The 22236-nt window shown below is 47.0% G+C and overlaps 1 protein-coding gene across 1 annotated transcript in view; it reads left to right on the top strand.

Annotated features, from left to right (window-relative positions):
* LOC146857251 (pancreatic secretory granule membrane major glycoprotein GP2-like) overlaps nucleotides 1-4919 on the top strand; it is a 48742-nt gene extending 43823 nt beyond the window's left edge. Inside the window, exon 9 of the mRNA XM_085647757.1 lies at nucleotides 2532-4919. The gene's annotated coding sequence lies outside the window, so the exon portion shown is untranslated. The remainder of the gene's footprint in view (nucleotides 1-2531) is intronic.
* Nucleotides 4920-22236: the final 17317 nt, after the last annotated feature.

Raw genomic sequence — 22236 nt, 5'->3', positions numbered from 1 at the left:
AAATATAATGTAAAAATATGATACAATCTCTTCAAAATCAAAATAAAGAATATTTCTTTATCACGCAGAAGCATTTCAACTTAGTACATCAGATGATACCACTGCATAGAAAGACATTTTATAAACATGATGTTTAGAAACATTCATGGGTCATCTCCCAACCAGGAAGTCTTTAGTGAACCAAGAGGCAAGTCAGCACAATTATAAGAGGTGCTTGTGCAGCTCACATTCTGAACTCAAGAATTTAAAAGTGCACGCATATGTGATAATAAAGAAAAAGGAGACTCTGTGAAATAAAATATGTGCCTAGGATCACACAATTTGGATAAGAAGGGAAGCTGGTATTGATTCCAGGTTATCCAGTTTCATATTTTGAAATCCAGCCACATGTGTATCTATATCTCTCTCCTGTTTACATGATAAGTCCCTGTTTTGCCTTTCATTCCTGGCTCACTACTTGAAAAAAGGACACAAAGATAACAGACCCAACTCAGGGCGCTAGACCCAACTGCCAAGCCAAGAATGCATTTATTTGGGGGTTGTCACACTTCAAACACCCCTCCCCCGAAGCTATGCCCCTGCTAGGAGTTTTGTTTTTGGAAAACAAGAAAATGTCAGCTAGTCCATTGTGACAGCATGGCAGGTTGGTGCTATGAAGTTTTGCAGAAAGTGCTTCCGCAGAGTCAGTGTGAGCACTTTCCGCACCAATTCCCAACCAAACAATGGAAAACTTTAAACTGTGTGGGCTGGCCACTGCTTGCTTGGCAATGGTGGTGCCTTCAATGCTTCATACTCAACAGTGGACCTGCCCGATAATACACGAAAGAACAAGTCTATTGGGGTACATTTCGAACATTGAAAGTGCATAAATCTAACTAGCTCTTTTAAACATAAGCATCACTGTTTTTTTGTTTGTTTTTTTACGGAGTTTTATATAGCGCAAACTTGACCCACAGGTATCGGATATCAGAGCGCTTTACACTAGCACCAGTTGCGTTACATGAGGACACAATCATTTTTTTGTTAGGCACGGGGAGATTACGTGATTTGCCCAGAATCGCAGGATGTTCAGCGTCATTGCAGAGACTCAAACCCGGTTCCCCAGATTTGAGGTCGGCCGCCCTAGCCGTTAGGTCAACTCCTCTCCCCATAACAAAATATATTTTGCTTGTTTTTGCAATGAAGTATTTTTCTGGGACAGACTACCCATTCCTAGTGGTATTTCACATTGCATGTGTGGTAAAAATTGTGGTGTTTGTTTTAACACTATGCTAGTGGTTTCGAAGTCTGCACCTGCAATAAGATGAGATGGATAAAATACAAGCAAATGATATAATGAGGCAAATAAGGTTTGAAATGTGCAATAAATAATAAAGGTTATATATGTTTGACTCAAAAAACATATTGTGCATTTTTTTTATTGGTAACCCAAATTAATACAATGGGGCTTCTAGCCTTAACTGTACCCTTTTGTTTTTTAATTTCCATATTCTACATTGGTCAGAAATTGTAATCTTTATAAATAATAAAATGAAATTTGATTTTTTTCATTAAGAAAACTGTGCAAAAGAAAGACATTTGTCCTTGTTTAGTTGAGTTGGTGTCTCAAACTACCTAAGATACCCCATGAAGCTGAATTTCCTGCACAGTGTAGAGCATATCTGAAGACCTAATGGCTGCGACATACAAAGATAGCTGCTATGTTAAAATTGTCAGTGAAATATAGTGGCCTCCTTTGGCAGTATTGTGAATGATCAACTAAGTTTTGTGGACTTCTTTGGCATTATTACGCTCTATGAATGAGTTGTCAAAGCTTCATCGGCAATTCTGACGTGTGGGTTTTGATCACCGCTGGTCATTCTCTGATCTGTCAATGAGTTGTTGTGACTGGTAGTGGCGAATGGCACCTGGATTAATGATAAGAGACTTACACCTAGAAAAGGTTTGCAGACGCTCCTAATGTTATTTGGGTGGTGAACAGACAACTAATGAGTGAAGTATAAATGGGTTTTATTGGCCACACAAAGAGAAAGAGTTACCTCAAAAAGGTGTGGAGGAGTGGCATGTTTGTAATAGACAAGTAGAGGAGGTTTATCTAAGAGGGAAGAGGTAATGGTGGCTATTGTGTGTAGGGGGTCAGAAGATTCAATAATAGGTGCAGGTCTAGGACTATGCATAACTGATGTGTTGGGAGATGGATGACTATAACTGATGTTGGGAACAGATATTGAAATACACAGGTATATGAACTTCCTCTGAATTGCAGGCCATCGATTGGCCGTTGAAGCTGGCAGAGGATAGCTTTACACCCCAAAAGGTCCTTACTCCCATTTGTTGGACATACTATGTGGGTGAGGATGTTTCTTGCAACAATGCCCATGAGGACTTTGTCAGCCTGAAGTCCAGGCAGTGGTGTAGTCGGGTCTGAAAAGTAAAGGTAGGCTTCCACTACTGAGTTCACTTCTGTCATGAGTGATATGTCAATGAGTGAACCTGATTACTTAATTGCCCTATTGATGTTTGGGTTCTAGGCTTCTCCTGGATCTGGACAGTGAACTCACTGCTGCTCTCACTTCTGGGACTGAGGCTCCTGCAACTCACCAACAACATCTGCCTCTGATAGACTCTGGGCATGCTCAAAGAACTAGCCCTAAGGCCACTGACCACCCAAGGATGACCACTGCAGATAAGGATCCTGGTTCATCCGGTAGAAAAATCTCGCTGGCTAACGAACAACCACTTTCATTGAGTGGACTCACAAAACTTTTTCTTAATAAATTGCAAGTGGCCTTTGAAATTTGCCGTTTGCCACCCTTATATCACACCCCCACCCTGCTTTGAAAATCTCTCACTGACCTTTGTCATTTCTCCTTTGCAATACTATACTCTAGATTTGTTAGTAGACCCATGGTGGGACTCATATTCAATAAAGGATCAGCACATGGTGGATGGATTGCAGGAGCTTTTTTTACGAATGCATCAAGAAACGTGAGCGAGTGCGCTGCTATAGTATGTTGGGAACTCAGTACTGGTGCATGACCAGCTTTCAACTGGTCACCCTTAAGGGAGCACACAGCAGACGACTTCCTCCATACCATGCTTTACACAATTTTAAGTAGAACGGCTGACATGTTTCATTGTCATATCACTTTCTGGCAAATTCATCAGGGCACAGGGACCTTCTTGCCGCATGATCCGGTGCACTTTTAAGGAGGAAGCCCCGTGCCCACATGCATTTGTCAGAAACTGATATGGCAACGAAACGTCAGCCGTTCTACTTAAAATGGTCTAAAGCATGGTGTGGTTTTTAATTATGAGTGCGGGCGCTACACATTAAAGACATATGCAGAGTGCTTCTCTGCAACTCTTTTTTAAGTTTTTTATGCTTGTGAAGAACAAGTTCACCTCCCTTTTACAGGGATTCATAGGGAGCTGTTGAGATGTACACCATACACAAAGAATAGTGTTTAGGTTGCACTCATCTAAGATACTTCCACGCATGTTTTGGGTGATGGTTTCGTACCCTAAAATTGTAAAGTACCGATGATGAGAGAATGAGCAATTTGGCGAGAACCTTCCAATCACTCCCTGGTGGTTGCCTTCCAATCACTCCCTGGTGGTTGCCTTCCAATCACTCCCTGGTGGTTGCCTTCCAATCACTCCCTGGTGGTTGCCTTCCAATCACTCCCTTGTGGTTGCTTACGTGAAGCACTTCCTATAATCACACATTTTTTCCTCTTTGATGTATGTTTCACCACGATGCAACTGGCCTGTTTTACAATTTTGTTAAAAGCACACATAATGGGTGGGTTCATAGGTATATACTAAAACTACCCCGGCTTGAAATCGAGTAGGGGGGTACCCAATAAGCATTAACTTGATATGTAATGTGCGACAAGGGCTTTACTGTGTGTTACTTATACACATTTTCTATACATGTGACATGTTGGGACAGTTCTGAGCAAAGGTTTTCTCAGCTCTTAGTCTTAGTCTAGAGGTCAGCAGAGATCCAGAGGCTTGTGTGGCACTCTTTGAGCTCTTTAGAAAGAGTCAGGGTATTGGCAAGTGGGGACCTGTGTTTATAGCGATAGCTTCTTTAATTGCTCACTCATTGATTTTGTAGAAGTGGAAAACATCTATGGTTCCAACATACCAAAATTGGTTCAATAAAATGCTTAGGACGAAAATGTTTGAGGAGGTGTACGCAAGGCGGGTAGGGGATTAAAAAGAATCAATGCTGCTTGACAGTTGTTGGAGTTAATAGAAAAGGCAGCCCCTGACTCTGGAGCTGTCCAATCGGTTTCTGCATAAGGGCAATGCAACAGCTACCACCGATCAGCAAGTTTCTAAACAAGGATAGGCAGGAATGACGTGTACATTTTAATATCTTATTTTATGGTTGTGTCATTCCTCGATCTCCTGATTGAGACAGAGCCAGGGGCATAGGGCCACTCTTGCTATTAGGAGCAGTGTTAATGATCAAACTGACTCGAGCAACTTGTTTTTATTACTCATTGCTTCTATCATATGTGTACTGTATATTTTTCTATGCCCTGGATCAATGAGGTAAATTCACGAGTAGTGATTCAGTGAGGCACAATGGCACTTTACTGGCACTTTACAGATTGCTGCTGTTATAGTTGTACTTTGTTTTTCTTCTTACCACTGAATGAACGAAGCAATTGTATAATTGGAAATGTAATGTGGCACAATGGTATTTTACTGCTGCTATGAATTTCATAATTGTCGCTTCTTAAAGGATCAACTATCCTAAATTGTATGATCGACTGTCTACCTCTTTTATATATTCGTAAGGCATCTTCAAATTTGTTCCCTTGCCATATAATTATTTTTAGACACTTGTACTGTATTTTTTCTATATATATTTGACCTGTGATTCTGCTCAATAAAAATATATATTTTTTTTAAAGTGCAAAAGCAGAGAGCAGGGCTTATATGTGCTGAAAGTACCGGCAGAGTGAGTAGGGCTTGGAAATGCTGAAAATGCATGCAGAAGGAGCAGATTCATGAAGTGTGGTGAGTAGAGGTTTTGAGCAGGGGTGCACTGTGCTGAAAGTACAGACAGAGTGAGCAGGGCCTGTAAGTGCTGAAAGTACTGGCAGAGTGATCAGGGTTTGGAAGTGCTGAAAGTACAGACAGAGTGAGCAGGTCCATTAAGTCCTATGAGAACAAACAGTGAGAATGGCTGCTAGTCGCTGAAAGTACAAGCAGAGTAATTGAAGCCATATAGCGCTAAAGAACTGACTCAGTGAGCAAGGCCAGAGTATGACCCGGTATGTTGAAGGCTGCAGGGGGAAAGGAAAAAAGGTAAGCACAACATACTTCCTGGAGTACATGATTAAGGAGCAAATGAGGGAAGGGTTTTGATCAAAGTGTGAATTAGACCTAAGAGGGGTATAAAATGCAGGCTCAGTGGAACGTTTCTGAGAGTTCTGGTAATAGACATAGTAGTGATCAGGCCCAGAATCGATGGGAGTCCAAGGCCATAAACCCTGGATCCAGACTAGCTAGGGCAATGGACCAACTTGAAGAATATTTGCAAAAGGCTGCTGGGAGTCCTGGAAGAGAACCACTCAGCAATCTTAATTTTACAAGTCATCACAGTGACGCGTGGCACTGTCAACAAGACCAGCATACTTCATTGCCTCCAAGATCAGGGTGGATCTTTGTGCGTACTTTGAGTGGATCACTTGAGTCCTGAAGGGCTTTCAGCAACAGCAATAATGGTGGTGTTTACATCAAAGGCACATGACATCTCAGAATGCCCCTCAAGCTCTTTTTATGAGTTCTGGGCGGGATGGAATGGTTTCTTAAACTGGTCCAGCCAGTTTGTAACACAACAATGCACGCAACGCTGAGCTCGGGATGGAATGTACATTCACAAACCCTTCTCGTGGAAGCATCTGCGGATAAAACTATATCACACTAAACGTACACATTTTTTGTTCATACATTGCTAAAAATAATGATCATCTTGCCAATTTTCCGTGTCCCACTTCTTACTCTCCGGTGTATTAGTCTCCAGCAGTGACTAAAGAACAAGTAGTCATAACAATGTGACACACACCGCTCTACAAAAACAGCCCGTCATCTTCGCTTCTTATATTTTTGTCTGTCTCGTGAGCGGAAGCAGCCTCCTCGAAGATTTTATCTCTTATGAAATAAATGATTATCCCCTTATTTGATGGACTGTATCTCCCGGGCTGGGGCTTCAGAGCCTTCTTGTCTCTGATTCCTGAATAAAGAAGTGGAGGTGTGAGGCGACAGAGCTGGTTAGGGCTCACCAACAGACACACCTACCCTTAATCTTTTATGGTAATTCGGATACTAACTATGATTTTAAGAGCACATATGTATGGACATATTCCACTGTGTGGTTTTATCTTACTTAGTATGGAGCTCGAATGATAACGTGAGCAAATATTTACTGGGCAAAAAATTAAACAATAAATAAATAAATGCACAAATAATTAAAAAAAAAAATACATTAATGAATATATAAATTTCAGTGTAATGTAAAAAGCGCCAGTGATTGGCACCATCTTTTATATCTGTGGCACGGTCAGGTTTCTGCCTGGCTGTCAGAAGGACCTGCCACATAGGCAACTCTACAGAGTGAAATTACAGCACTTCAGGATAAAAGGACTATTGCTTCAACTCCATTGGAGGAATTGGGCTAGAGGACATGATACTGAACATTTTCCTAGATTAAAAACTGTAAGGCGCCTTCCATTCCTTCACCAGCCCCAGGAGAAGAGGTACATTTGTTACATCCATGTCATGGGTGTTGAAACCTTGGTGCCCATAGACGTTGGCAAGGCATGCACTCCTATCAACTTACTTCAGATTTAATGGAAATTATTGAGAATTGCAAGTCTGTGCTGGCACCAGTTCAAAGTGCTTCTATTTGCCCTGTAATCAGTGTCCAGAGTCTTACCTAATGGTCAGGGTCAGTTATAAGACATCAACCAATATATGACAATATAGCTTTTCTCTTACAAAGATAGTTGGCTGTCAGTCTGAGGTTCATGAACAAAAAATCTACGATTCCTGAACCATGGGCTAAGTTTCTTGCTTTTTTGAAACTACATTGGTTTTGTAAGCAATACAACACATCTGGCATTAAGTAAGCCTATGTTGCAGGTTTCAGGGTTTATTTGACACCAATCAACAGAACAAATCCCCCTTCTACCCTCCAACCCATCTGGTCCCAATTGAGATACAAGCCTTTGAACAAGCTCTGTTCAGAGAGGTAGAAAATCTGAAAACTACCCAGAAGAAGTCTTCATGAATATTACTAAACAAGAACCCTTAGCACTTGGGGATTTACAGAATCACGGAGGCCTAATAATAAAACCAGCGGACGAAGGTGGAGGAATTGTAATCCTAACAAAGAAAAACTACAACAAGCAATGCAGAGAACTCCGTCTGACCAGAAATTCTATAACACCCCAACCATAGACCCAACACAGAGATTACAACGGACCATTGAACTCATAGTTGATGACGCTGAGGTCAACTGGTGGATATCCCAGAATGAGGCTGACTTTCTGAAGACAAAATCTCCCAAAACACATACTTTTACTCACTACCAAAAACACACAGAAAAAGGACACCACCACCAGGATAACAATAGTGTCGGGGATTGGCTCAGATCTTGAGCCCTTATCTCAATTTGCTGACTACTATTTAAGACCTTTGGTTAAAAAGACCCCAACATATCTCACAGACACCCGAGACCTACTTAATCAACTGAAGGTACTCACCAACAAAGGAAGGAACCATGTGCCTAGTAGGACTTGACTTAGAGAGTCTATACACCAGCCTGCCACAGCAAAGGACTCTCCAGACAATTAAAGATTTACTGTTTGCAGAACAGTGGGAGCACAATACCCCCAGACACTTTGTGTTGGAATGTTGTCGGTTAGCCCTCACCGAGAACTTTTTGACTACAACGGAACACTGTACCTTCAATCCCACGGTACATTAATGGGCAGCACATCTGCCCCAAGCATAGCAGAGCTATATGTGAGCAACCTTGAGAACATCCACATCCTCAATGACAACAACCCATACAGAGCCAAAAAACTTTTCTGGAAGCGTTGCATTGATGATGTGATCATGATCTGGAATGATACCCCAGACAGCCTGCCAGAATTCCACAGATGGATTAACACCAGAGACGAGTTCCTACAATTCACATACACTGCAGATAACCACAAACTGAACTTCCTGGACATACTGATCCACATTGAAAATGATAGCATCAACACTAAGACTTTCTACAAACCTAGTGCAAAGAATAGTTTTCTTTCATACAACAGCTTTCACCCACGTCCCCTGAGGGAAAACCTGTCCTACAGTCAATTTCTATGCATCCAAAGTAATTACAATAAAATAGAGGACTACAAAACACAAGCCAAGGATCTGTGCCAGAAATTAAGAGCTAGAGACTACCCAAACAGAGTAATACAAAAATGCCAAAAGAGAGTAAGGGATCAGCACAGAGATACTCTCCTAGAGACCAGCATAAAAGAAGTAATGGAAGTATTACTCACCTGCGTGACCACGTACAATACAGCCTCCAACACAGTGAAGAAATGTGTATAAAAACTGGCGCATTCTCACATCCGGATCCCTTAAAGGGCCCAAACCCAGGTTTGCTAATAAACGAACAAAGAACATCCATGACATACTATTCCACACAAGACCGGCCCCTGAAAAACCTAGAACGGAATCCATCACAAACATCTGGAACCTGCTGCCCGTAATTGGTCATTTCCCATGTGGGTCCTGCACTGTCTGCAAATTAACGAAGGCAACCAAGATTCTACAACTAACACCTGATTCCACATGGACCTTACGACACCACACAAATTGTAATTCCACCCATGTGATCTATATGATCACTTGTCTTTGCGACCTCAAATACATCGGTATGACCTATTACAAAATCAAACAGAGAATCAATGAGCACAAGAGTAACATCAAATGTAAAAAGGCCACTATGAAAATGAGCACCCACTTCATCAATACCAAACATACTATTGATGAAATCAATTGGGTGGTTCTTGAAACATTGGTCACAAAAAACCATAACGCAAAAAAGATTATTTTTGAAAAAGAGCAACGATGGGTACACCACCTCAAAACCTATGATACAGGGCTGAATGGTCATATCCCATGGCATACCATCTTACGCTGACCTGGAATACAAACACCTAACCTTTTCTTGATCAACCTGACCATCAGGGTGGAATTATACCATTCAATGCAAGCAATTTACCACTGCAGCAGCAATAGCCTACTATGTTACCATGAAACTTAAGGTAGCACTTCCCTCAAGAATACGCATTTTTCAAAATATAATTAATGAAATAACGTAACTCTAGCATGAAACCTATAAATAGGAAGCTATCAAATGACACACAATATGCTGACAACATTAGAAGGACCCGATTGAGCTGTTTCATAAATCATTTAATTTGGATGCCTGGTTCTGTCTATTTCTGATAGATAGATCCAGTGGCGTCACTAGGAGGGTGCGGGGGGTGCGGACCGCACCGGGTGACACCTTCACATGGGGTCACACCATCGGGGGACTGGCTGCCACCTGCTAAATGAGTGGGCGTCACCAGGAGACTACCTAAAAAGTACGGCGTTTTGGGGTGGGGCACTTAGGAGAGTAGGAGTTTGAGTGATGAAAACCTGAACACAAATAAACTCTTGACCTTTGGCAGCGCTGTGGTGCTCATGGAGGGCACAAGGACAAAGCAGTCGGAAAAGAGATGTAAAATAAAAGTGGAGGTTAGCGAGTTTGCATGGTGAAAATGACAACTCCCTTGGAGCAAGGAGGAGAGGAGTGCCTGGATAATCATTAAATTAAGGTGTCTGACTTGTGGGGAAATGTGTGAGCGGTTGATGTGTATACTCGATGTAACGAGAAGTGATGGCTGTGTGGGCAGTATGGCGGCATCTCCGATTTCTGTCCAACGAGGTCAGAGTCCATGGCGGCCGCCGGACAACACAGCACCCACTGCAGCATCATGCAATCTAATGCCAAACAGACTCAGGAACAAATCTCAGAACGATAAATTAAATGTATGTATGCAGAGTAATAAATACTGAATGGCGACGGGAAGGAAACAATAGAAAAATGTTTTAAAAAAGACAGAGACCGAAGACACAGGCAGGTCGCTCACATGCCCAGCCTGGAAGCAGAAGGAATACACGGAGGGAGGGAAGGGGAAGCAAGGACCAGGGAATATCAAAGGTTACCTCCCGCAGAGGTATCGTGACAGCCGTGACCAAATCACCTCGATGCATGAGGCACTAAGGAGAAGAAGAGGTGTAAGAATACATCTTTACACTTGTCAGAAACGTAAGACGCAACTTTTAAAGTGGGAATCCGCGTCACAGAAGCTGCGCCATCACTGCCCACAAGACAAAATCATAGCTTCGCAACTTTTAAAATGGGAATCCGCGTCAGAGAGGCTGCGCCATCACTGCCCATAAGACAAAATCATAGCTTCGTGGAAGGAGTGCACAATACTGGGCTGTCGAGGATATCTGGGGACTTGCGTTGCTTCGGCCAGTGCAGTGGCGTCACTAGGGGGGTGCAGACCGCACGGGTGACACCATGAGTTACCGCACTGGGTGACACCAACCCTAGTGACGCCTCTGGATAGACCCCATCATAAATAATTAGAACCTTCGGGCTGAGTCTGTCTACCATGCCCATTAATGCCATAACCACAAAGCATGCCCCTCTACCGGCCCACGACACCGGGGCACAAGAGACGGAGCGAGCACAAGTCGTGACAAAATCATAGCTTCGCAACTTTTAAAATGGGAATCCGCGTCAGAGAGGCTGCGCCATCACTGCCCATAAGACAAAATCATAGCTTCGTGGAAGGAGTGCACAATACTGGGCTGTCGAGGATATCTGGGGACTTGCGTTGCCAGTGCAGTGGCGTCACTAGGGGGGTGCAGACCGCACGGGTGACACCATGAGTTACCGCACTGGGTGACACCAACCCTAGTGACGCCTCTGGATAGACCCCATCATAAATAATTAGAACCTTCGGGCTGAGTCTGTCTACCATGCCCATTAATGCCATAACCACAAAGCATGCCCCTCTACCGGCCCACGACACCGGGGCACAAGAGACGGAGCGAGCACAAGTCGTGATCTCGACTCCAGGAGGTATGTCAAACACGGAGAGAGGCTGCAAGATCTTTATACGTGCCTCTGCCTAATCATTTCGCAACTCTTCCCTCCGCACTCACAAAGTATTCTGAACTCCACTTGGCCCCCGAGGAAGCGAAAAAGCTACAATATCAGGTATTCCGCCTACAAGCTAATGTGGCGAACGTCCATTAACAACTCTCATTTTTGAGCATTCACAACTAAGCTGATATTATAGCCACATTTCTTACTGATTATTTTTAATATGGCAATCGAATACAAACATGAGCTCCATGATGTAGAGAGCCACCCGGGCTCTCCTCAAGAATGTTGCTGTCTTACATGCATCCACGCACCCCTCGGGCGGGCTCGTCCGGAGGGGATAAATAAACGAGGGCGGAGACCGCATGGGGTCTTCCGGCTCAGAGCAAGTAACCAGCGTCACTGTGTCCTTTATTGTGACTCCCGACCATAACTGCGACACAGGCCCCGCCGCGCTACAATGGCGACGAGGCCGGTCGCACCTTCACGTGTGCATTTGCCTGTCCCTGCTGCCTCTCCGGAGAGCGTGCGGAGCCCACCTGCAGTGCCGACTCTCCTGCCGCCAACCTGCTCTTTGTGCTGAGGTTCGCGGAGCCCACCCGCATCACTCCGTGCGGGCCGCCTGGACTGCGCGGCGGACCCGCATGCTGGTTCCTGCTGCCTGCCTCGCCCAACAGTGCTGCGCTCTCCCACGTGCCTCCCTCTGCATCGGGAGAGCGTTCAGCTGGCGGCGCTTCAGTGCGCTGTAGGGGTAAGTGACCTGGCCCCGAGCGCTGCATCGGCTCCCCGCTCTGGTGCCCCCTGCTCTGGTGTCCCCGCTCCTGCTCCGTCTGGCGCTGGCTCCTTCCTCCTTCGGGCGGTGTGCTGGAGGGGGCCTCAGCAGGGCTGTCCACCGACTGCCTGAAGAAAAAAAAAAGGAAAAAAGGAGAAGCAGGAAATACTGCTAAAACAAAGTGAACAAAGAAGAGGAAGGGTGATTTACAAAGGAAATTAAGTGGGGGTGAAAGTCGACCCAGACACACAACGTGGTCCCAAGGCCAACAAGCATTGGCAGCATCTAAGAAGCACGCGCCCAGGCCTACACGTTGACGAAGAAGTCACACCTGTGCACCGACGCACCCCTGCCTGGCCACGATGAGCACGCACCTGCCGCAGGCGCAGCCGCCCAGCAAGCTGGAGGGCACAACCCAATCGCTGGCAACAACCCACCACCACCAGTGGTCACCCACACCGCAGTCACACCGTTACCCCTATTCAGTGAGGTCTCGGATCCCGCCACTGCTGCGCCAAGGTGGAAAGCGTGGGTAGGGTGACTAAATCCTTACTTCGAAGGTACACGTGAAACCGATGGAACAGTAAAATGATCACTGCTCATCTACTATGGAGGGGCCAAGATTTACGACCAGTTTGACATGCTCCCCAACACAGGGAACGATGACGACTACGATGCGTCGGTCACTGCGCTTAACAGACATTTCGACCCACAGCTTAACCCCGACTTCGAGAAATTCAAGTTCCGGAGGGCGTGGCAGACCGACACCAAATCGGTTGACATGTTCTACGCGCGACTGTGCCGGCTGGCCAGCACGTGCCCCTTCACAGACCAAAGGGAGGAAATCCGGGACCAGATCATCTTAGCCTGCCGCTCCAAACTCCTGCGGAAGTTGATCCTCCGACAGCCTGGGATCTCGCTTGACGAGATCCTGGTCCTTGCGCACTCTCATGAACTATCGGACGCCCAGGCAGAAGTGATAGAAGCGGCCTTACACACTTCAGTGGCCATGGGGTCGATGTCTAGGACCCCATACATCAAGGAATAAAAGGTGGAAGCTATCCAGAGGTGTCCTGCAGCGCCTCGCCAGGTGTCCAAGCCACCACCAGGAGGGTTGTGTGGGTACTGTGGCGAAGATCACCCGGCAACGGCCGTCTGTGGGGTGAAAGGAAAAACGTGCTCCTGCTGTGGAAGGCTAAATCACTACGCCAGAGTGTGCCGCAGCGGGCGGTTCCGGTAGCCATCGTCGAGACCCAGGTTCGGGCCATAGCAGGTTTGCCAGATCTCTCTTGCTGACCCGCCGCCAAGTTCGGAAGACCAGCCACAGGCACGACACCCGATGTATGAAGACGAAGACGACGATGTGTTTGTGGTGTCATATGTCAGCCGGACAGGCTCTCGGCAAAGACCGCCTCCCATGTGCTCAGTCTCAGTAGCGGGCACGGAGGTACAAGCCCTCATTGACACCGGGGCATCTGTCAATGTGATGGACTCCAATCAGTATGACCGTCTGTCACCGCGACCCCCCCTGACGCCGTCCAAGGTGCGAATATACACGTATGGAGGCACAGATCCTCTTCCCCTCCGTGGCGTCATTCATGCCACCATCGCTAGCGGGAGCTACTCGACCGAGACACAGTTCCATGTCACTGAATGCAAGACAGGAACTCTCCTCAGCTACCACACAGCGGAGGACTTAGGACTTGTGTTCTTCGTGAACCAGGTTCATGATTCACATGCGGAGGCAATGCTGAAGGAGTTCCCAGCACTCTTCACCGGCCTGGGGAAACTCAAGGGCAAGAAGTTCAAGCTCCACATAGATCCGTCAGTACGACCGGTAGCCGTCAGACACCGGAGGGTGCCCTTCAACCTACGCCCACAAGTGGAGGAGGAGCTGCAAAAGCTCGAAGAGCTTGACGTCATCGAGAAGGTCTCAGGCCCCACTCCCTGGGTGTCCCCGCTGGTCGTGGCACCCAAGCCCAAACAACCGGGGGCTATTAGACTCTGTGTCGACATGCGACTGCCCAATACAGCAGTGAAGAGGGAACGGCACATCACCCCCACGATGGACGACATTGTGGCGGACTTCAACGGGGCGAAATGGTTCTCGAAGCTGGACAGGAATGCCGGCTACCACCAGCTGGAACTGGACCCGGAGAGCCGGTACATCACCACCTTTTCAACCCATGTTGGCCTCCGGAGATACAAAAGGCTCAGCTTCGGAGTATCATCAGCCGCAGAGGTCTTCCAAAACGCAATCCGCGAAAAACTGTCAGGGCTGCAAGGGGTGATTAACCTCAGTGAATCCATCCTGGTATTCTCCACCACGCTCGAGGAACATCACTCCCACCTCCGGGCAATGCTCAAGAGACTGGCGGAATGTGGACTGACGCTACACAAAGCCAAGTGCTCCTTCTATCAAGACAGCGTAGACTTCTTTGGGTACACGTTCACTCGCGAAGGGCTCCTGGTGGACCCGAAGAAGGCTGAAGCCATCAGGGTGGCCAGCACACCCCAAAGTCCCACCGAAGTGAGGAGTTTCCTCGGGATGGCCACCTACTGTGGACGGTTTATCCCCAATCTTGCAGACATGTCCGAACCGCTACGCGCCCTCACGCGCCATGACCACAAGTGGGAATGGACACCAGCGGCCAACAAGGCGTTCCAAGATATCAAAGCTGGACTATTAGACAAGATGGTCATGGCGTACTTCCACCCCCGAAGGCGTACAGAACTGGTCGTAGATGCCAGCCTAGGTGCGATCCTCCTGCAGGAACATGGCCCCGAAGTGTGTAAGCCCGTCGCATATGCCAGCAAAGCTCTCACAGACACTGAGACGATGTACGCCCATATCGAAAGGGAAGCGCTGCCCATCAAATGGGCTTGCCAACATTTCCATTTGTACCTGTGTGGGCAAGAATTTAATGTTGTGACGGACCACAAACCACTGCTCCCGCTGTTTGCTGGATTATCGAGGCTGGCGCCACTGAGGATCAAACGATGGGCAGTGCAGTTGCAAGCATACAATTTCAAAGTGATCTACCGTCCTGGGGCTCACAACCCCGCGGACTATCTGTCCCGTCACCCGGAGTCAGCGGGGCCATCCGCCTCATCAGAAGACACCTGCAGCACTGAAGCGTTTGTCAGCATGGTGTCGCAAGGGGCATGTCCCAGGGCCATGACGCTGGAGGAAATGGGTCAAGCCACTCGAGAGGACCCCACTCTCTCTCGCGTTCGTAAAGCATTGGACATTAATGGGTGGGCCCATTTCATGGATGGAGCCCGTGCTTTACGACAAGAAGTCAGCCATGCTCGCCAACAATTGTGGCACGTCCGGAACGAACTCAGCGTGGGGGAAGAAGGAGTCATTCTGAGGGGATGCCTCATAGTGGTCCCAGAAAGCTTACAGAGAAGAATCCTCGCGCTGGCACATGTGGGCCACCAAGGGATGGCTAAAACCAAAGCCAGGCTGCGCGACAATGTCTGGTTCCCAGCGATGGATTCCAAAGTAGAGGAGATGGTCCGACAATGCCACGCCTGCACCATCACCCGAGGGGACCCTGCACCAGCCCCGGTAATCACCGAAGAAGCGAGTAAGACTTCCGTGGACGCATCTCAGTATGGACTTTGGGAGTTTTCCAGATGGTCATCACATGCTGGTCGTGGTCGACTCGTTCTCGAAATTCCCCATCGTTGAAGTGATAGCATCAACAGCATTCCCCCATGTAAAGAAGCTCCTGGACCGAGTGTTCGCAACAATGGGGTTGCCTGAAGAGGTCAAGTCGGACAACGGACCCCCTTCCAGGGGTGAGAATTCCAGGAATACCTTGCAAGTCTAGCGGTACGCCATAGGAAGATTACCCCACTATGGCCCCAAGCAAACGGGGAAGTGGAACGACTAATGCGAACAATCAATCGAGCGCTGCGTATCGCCATGGAGAACGGAGAAGATCCGTAAGCAGCTCTTGATCAGTTCCTCGGGGCATACCGCCAGACTCCACACAGCACCACCAAGTGTGCTTCGGCCCACCTTATGTTCAAGAGAGCCCCACGGGACAGTATCCCGTCAAATCCAGGGTGGGTGCCTGCGGAAAGGGACGATGCTGCCATCCAAGTGAGGAGAGAAGCAACCAATCGGAAGGCCAGTGAGTCCCGAAGGGCCCAAGAACCACAGCAAAGAGTCGGAGATCGGGTGGTAATAAAGGACCGACACCCTGGATGGAAGTTCCGAACCCGCTATGAGCCTGAGGTGTAGATCGTGGCCGAGGTTCAAGGAACCATGGTCACGGCAAAAAGGGGACAACAGGTCATCACAAGGAAAGTATCGAGCTTCAAGAAGGTCTCGGAAGTGGATACGGATCGGGAGGAGTCCAGCTATCAAGATTCACCTCCGGATCTCGGTTCCCCTGCGTCTCCCAGTGAGAGGATCTCCTCACCGGTTTCTAATCAGCAAGTCAGTCAGGATGGCGCTGACAATGGAAGGCCAAACTGTCAGGACCCTGTCGCTGAGACGTCAAGGAGTGTCCCGCCGGGCAGTTCCCCGGAACCTTGTGCCCGGAGTCAGAGATATGGACTCCGACCGAACCTGGTCCCAAGTCAGAGGCTTTGTATATACTTCCCCATGACTGGGGAGAACTTGATAGTCCTGAACTGAAAGAAAGGAGGGATGTAGAGAGCCACCCGGGCTCTCCTCAACAATGTTGCTGTCTGACATGCATCCACGCACCCCTCGGGGGGGGGCTCGTCCCGAGGGGATAAATAAACCAGGGCGGAGACCGCACGGGGTCTTTCATCTCAGAGCAAGTAACCGGCGTCACTGTGTCCTTTATTGCGACCCCCGACCATAACTGCGACACAGGCCCCTCCACGCTACACATTAGTTACGAACGGCTACTTATTTATCGAGGCATGCCACCTCTGCATTTTAAATGGCACGCTACCCTGCCTACACGGGAACCGCGACCCACGACGGCGGCACTTAATTATCAATATTCATTACGCAATGGATAATCACGCTTGCAGCAGAACCGCGCTTTTTACATCTCAAAGATTCATTCAGACCTGTGGCAGCATTCAGGCATTAAATCTAAACACAATGGGCCTACCGTCTCGATAATCACTGCGCGTAAATCTGCAGCATTTGCTTATCCAAATACATCATGATGTGTGCTTCCTATGCCATTTATTTCTTCCTTTATTATTTATTTGTTCCCACATTTAACGCTTTGTTTAATTAATGAACTACTCTTTATAGGCATCAGTGATGACCGATATGGATCAAAGTAGATCTACATATGAGTACAAATGGCGTCATATTCTGTTGTCATGGTCTCCTTTTTCTTTTTCTTTTCTTTTTCCAGTTATCGGTACTATAGACCAATATCCATTCAGTGACCCATTAGCTCACTGCGAAGAAGGGTAAGGGCAAAACCTATCCGTCCACGTTGCGAATAAATAACGTGCCGTATCTTAGTCCTGAAGAAAGCCCTCTGACCCAACAGGGCACCATAAAGGCTGAAACATGATGACCGCTCACATGTTCACAGTAGGTGCTATAGAACAGTAGCCCTTCTAGACACATACCGCCATTTATTTTTAACCTCGTCCCATCTCCAATAAAATAAAGACTCATTCTAGAGAGATGGAGGTAATTTTAAACTCACTTTTCTTTCATTTCTGACCACTACTGTAAATCACCAGTTGGTCTCCCTCCAGGTGGAGGAAAGCATGCCACTAGACCCCATGATGATGCTCTTCACGTAGTTACTAAAGCGGATAATCAAGATATACCGCTGAGTCCCACTGTACATGAATGTTTTTTTTTTTATAAGACAGCCAGTGTGAGAAGTTGGCCTGATATGTGCTGTCCACTAGTTCTAGTGGGCACCTTGTATCAGTCCAAACAACCTCTTATTGGTTATAGGTTAAAGACAACCTTTATTGAAAGCTATCCTAGTGGCAGCTATGGAGAGCAGTCTTCAAGCTAAGTCTTTAAGGAATGTAAATCAGTTTGTTTTACCAGTCTATAATCTCTTGAGTCACTAAATGAAAGATATCCACACCAGGTATATATATAAAATATATGTATTTATTACTAAACACACCCTCCTAGTCTCTTTATGAGACTAGAGGTCAAAACACATAAGTTACACTTCAATAATCACAGTAAAATAGCACAAATACACGTCAGGCCCTGGGGCGAGCCAAACCATATACTAAAATAGTGGTATAAGAACCACGACTTAACTAGACACAAGGCCTAGACCCTGTAGAATCGCTGGGACCCCACGGAACCACCCAAGGTAGTGACACAGGGGACCCACGGGGGCCGTGTGCAGTGTGTGAACACAGCCGCTAGCTCCCGTTAGCTTCTATGGGGAAAGTCGCGGTTAGATTTTTAAAGATTAGGGACACTTAGAAATGAGTCAGGACCAAACCCTTTTGGACTTAGGAAGTTCTAGGGCTAGCACCCACGGGGGCACTGGAGTACTCGTGTTACCTCACCCCAGGGAAGCCAGGTGCATAGGTGTCTTTTGGTGTCTGGTCGCGTCGTCGATTTCAGTGGGAGCTGACGAAGAAGTGCTGCTGCCGTGAAGATGCAAAGTGTCCGAAGAGATACAAGCCTGGATCAAAGATGAGAAGAACCTGAAAGCAGAGGGGACAGAGTCTGGGTCACTTGCCAGTGACCAGGAAGGCGATGAGCAGATGCCCACCGATGTCGGGTGATTTCAGGTGAAAGAGGTGAAGTTTGACTCTTCAGCCACGAGGACCAGGAGGTGTCGAGTACAACCAGGAGCTGGATTCAAGCTGTTCTACAAAGGATGTCGAGTGCTGTAGCCTTGGTGCCCGGATTGGACACAACAAGCCTTGGCAACAGCAACCCACGCAGAAACGAGAAAGATGCTTCGGAGCAGACCAGCAAGGTCTGTGGGACTCACCACTTGGATTGGAGTCAGGGCACATCTGGAGCAACCAGGAAAGAACAAAGAAATGCAGAGTTACCCCCTCAGGGACCCACCAGTCAACGAACCAGGGATCACAAAGGGACCTCGAGACAAAACACAAAATGGCAGCCCACGGGTCACTCGGAATGACCAGGCCGACAATCTTTGGTGGATTCAGTGCTTGAGGTGGGGGCTACAAGTCAGCCCAAGCACAACTTTGAGAGACGTCAGAAAGTCAATGCACTTGCAGAAATGCACGGTGACCAGGAGTTCCAGGTCCACACTACTCACGAGGGCAGCGGGTCCCAGCTTTGCTGGGGACTCGGGATGGCCTCTGAAATATCTGGAAATCCTCTTCCTGGGCTGTAAATACTTCGGAGTCCGGCGGGAGCTTCGATGATGCAGACCGGCAAATTGCTTCATTGGTGCCTGCCAAGCAGGGGAGTCACTCCTTGACCCCAAGGGAGATTGCTTCAGTCCTCTGGTCTTGAGCAGAGTGTCGAAGTTCCAGGATTCAGCATCAGAGTTTCGTCCAGGGTAATCTAAAGTCCTAAGGACAGGGGTCGCATACTTATACTGAGGTAGAGGGTCGGACATACTCTGGGGATCCACCTATGGGAGGGTTTGGAAAGAGAAGTGGCTACACCCATTTCCTTTGTCCATTTTTGCACCAGAGCAGGGGCTGGAAGCCCCTTAACCGGTTTGAACTGGACTATGCACAGGGACACCAAATGTGCCCCCAGTGCAGGACTTCAAAGCACTCAGAGACTGCTCCCACCCAGCCCCAATACACATAAGCCTGTCTGGGAGGTGGTTACACCTCCCTGTGACAGGGAACCTATTGTCTAGGCCTCACCTGCCGGAGGCCAGACCCGTGTCTGTGACTGCAGCATCCATTTTGTGATGCCAAGGCTCTATTAAGTTTCTATCGGGTATACCAGTGCTGTCATGTTTCTCCCTCTAGAAGGGTGGGATCATACGCCCACATCAGTTACTGTTGTGGGGGTATGATTCCAAGGTGTTGTTTGACACCAAACACGACATGTTTCCGTGCTGCCAGTCCAAAGTTAGCATTTACCGTTTGGTTATAATGCGCTTAAGAGTATTTGGTCAGGCTGCACTACCAACAGCATCAGAGAAGGGTCTCCGAACGCTGCAGAGGGGCTCTGCTCATGCAGGGGCACCCTCTCACATGGGAACCAAGCACTCTGCCTTCAGGCTTGATAAGGCCTGTCATAGGAGTGACTTATATGTTTCTATGTGGGTATATGGTGAGAAATAGTGAACCTATATCCCAGTAAGGGGTGCATGTACCACCTTACCCAGGCTGCAGTAGCAGACCTGTGGTGTCATTTTGGGTGGCTTTCCAGGGGTGGCATAATACATGCTTCAGCCCCTGGTAGGCCTCTGGGGTACCTATGCCCTGGGTACATAGTGTACCATAAACTAGGGGCTTACAAGGGCACCTCAGTTCCAATCTGAACTGTACCTAAAGTACATAGAATCATTTTAGAGAGGAAGCAGCTAGGCTGGAGCCCTGATTAGCAGGGTCCCAGCCAGACTAAAGTCCAAAAACAGTGAAACACCATCAAAAAGTGGGGTAAACATGTGAAGCAGATCCTACTCTCCTACAGCCAGTACCTAAGACCCCGATAACACTACAGGACAAGTGATCCATTCCCCCTTTGATTGTTTATTTATTTGTTAAGCATAACATTATATCTGTGTCATCCAGAGTATTCCAATAATTCATGCGCTAATAGATCACGTATGCACTTGAGCTCCTCATGACAGAATTATTCTTGTTCTAACATACAGTCTGTTGGCTATAAGTCGGCATCCAATGAACAACCATGAACAGCAAACAGAACTTGTAACAAAAATTTTGCTCGATGTATTTCCCTGTAGGTGGATGGGTGGCAGACAGGTGCAGGGCCCTCAAGTCTATCTTCCATGTCACTTAATAGCTGAGTTTCCTGCTTAACTACAATAGTTCGCATCTAGACCCATCAGGAACCTGATCTGATCCGATATATATGATTTAGGCTTTTCACCTCCCTTCACACTTCATGAACATGTGTGATCACTCCTTTCACGAGAAAGTACACCAATAATGTAGTATGTGAGGGAGCACTAAGGTGCAGCAGAATTGTTACAATCTTGAATTCTCGCCTTGATCTTTACCATCAAGTAACAATTGTGATCCATGCTGCAAGTCATATGCTCTCAGGAACACAATAAACATTCCTGTGACATATTTTATGCTGTGGGCCAATCATTTACTAATTTCATTGGAGGCACTGTATTCTGCTAATTTTACTCCTTTAGTTAACAACTCAACTCATTTACTAAGAAAGTTGTCGCTGCCCAGCAGAAGCTGGTCTTACAGTAACTATGCAAATATCCAAAAAGGGTCACTTCCGAAGAAAGCACCCCTTGCAAGAACTTGAGAGAAAGAAAAAAAAAATTCTTCCAAATAACCCTTACCCACTGGGGTTTCTCCTTGGTGGCATGCTTCAGCATACCCTCTACGGACAGGGGTGTGCTGCTACCAATGAATACACGGGAGCACTCAATTGAACAAGCATTTGCAATGCAATAGGTCTCGCATTATAAAAGTGTGAGCAGTTGGCATTGTTAATAATAATGCAACACTAGCTATTGGCATTGTAAATGATAATGCTATTTAATTTATGTGTTTGTTTTATAAAATAGATTAAAAAGGCATTGTCATGAACAATGTCAATAGCTGAAACTTTTGCAAAAGCGAGACCTATTGCATTGCAAATGCTTGTTTCAGTACAACAGGCTTTTTTAAAAGTTTTAGTCACTACTCAAAATGAAATCCATTTTATCAGCATTGCCAGTGCTCCTTTATGTTTAATGCCCTAAATGAAACACAATGTTCTAAGCAGATTGCTAAACAGCATCTTCAGCCCCGATCACAATGTCTCACTTCAAGTTGGACAATGGGCACACTGTTTTTATGCAGCGCCAAGACGGGGTGAACTAATGCACAGACTGAGGTCTGTCAGCCTCCGAAGCTCAAAGCATTCCTTGCAACAGTCCGCTGTGTCAAGGTATTGCCATGTGTACAGCACACACTCTGCAACAACGAGGGGTTTCAAAGTTGGGGGTGACTTCACAAACTTTCCCAAGGTGTTAATCGTGTTTGGTGACAGCGTATTTATGCTGACAGCCAGAAAACTGTTTGTGGTTGTGTGTGTGGCTGTGTGTGGGTGTGAGTGTTGTTGTGATTGTGTGTGTAG

Source organism: Triturus cristatus, chromosome 3_2 (genome assembly GCF_964204655.1).
Source record: "Triturus cristatus chromosome 3_2, aTriCri1.1, whole genome shotgun sequence".
NCBI lineage: Eukaryota > Metazoa > Chordata > Amphibia > Caudata > Salamandridae > Triturus > Triturus cristatus.
This window is presented reverse-complemented; position numbering and strand designations above follow the sequence as displayed.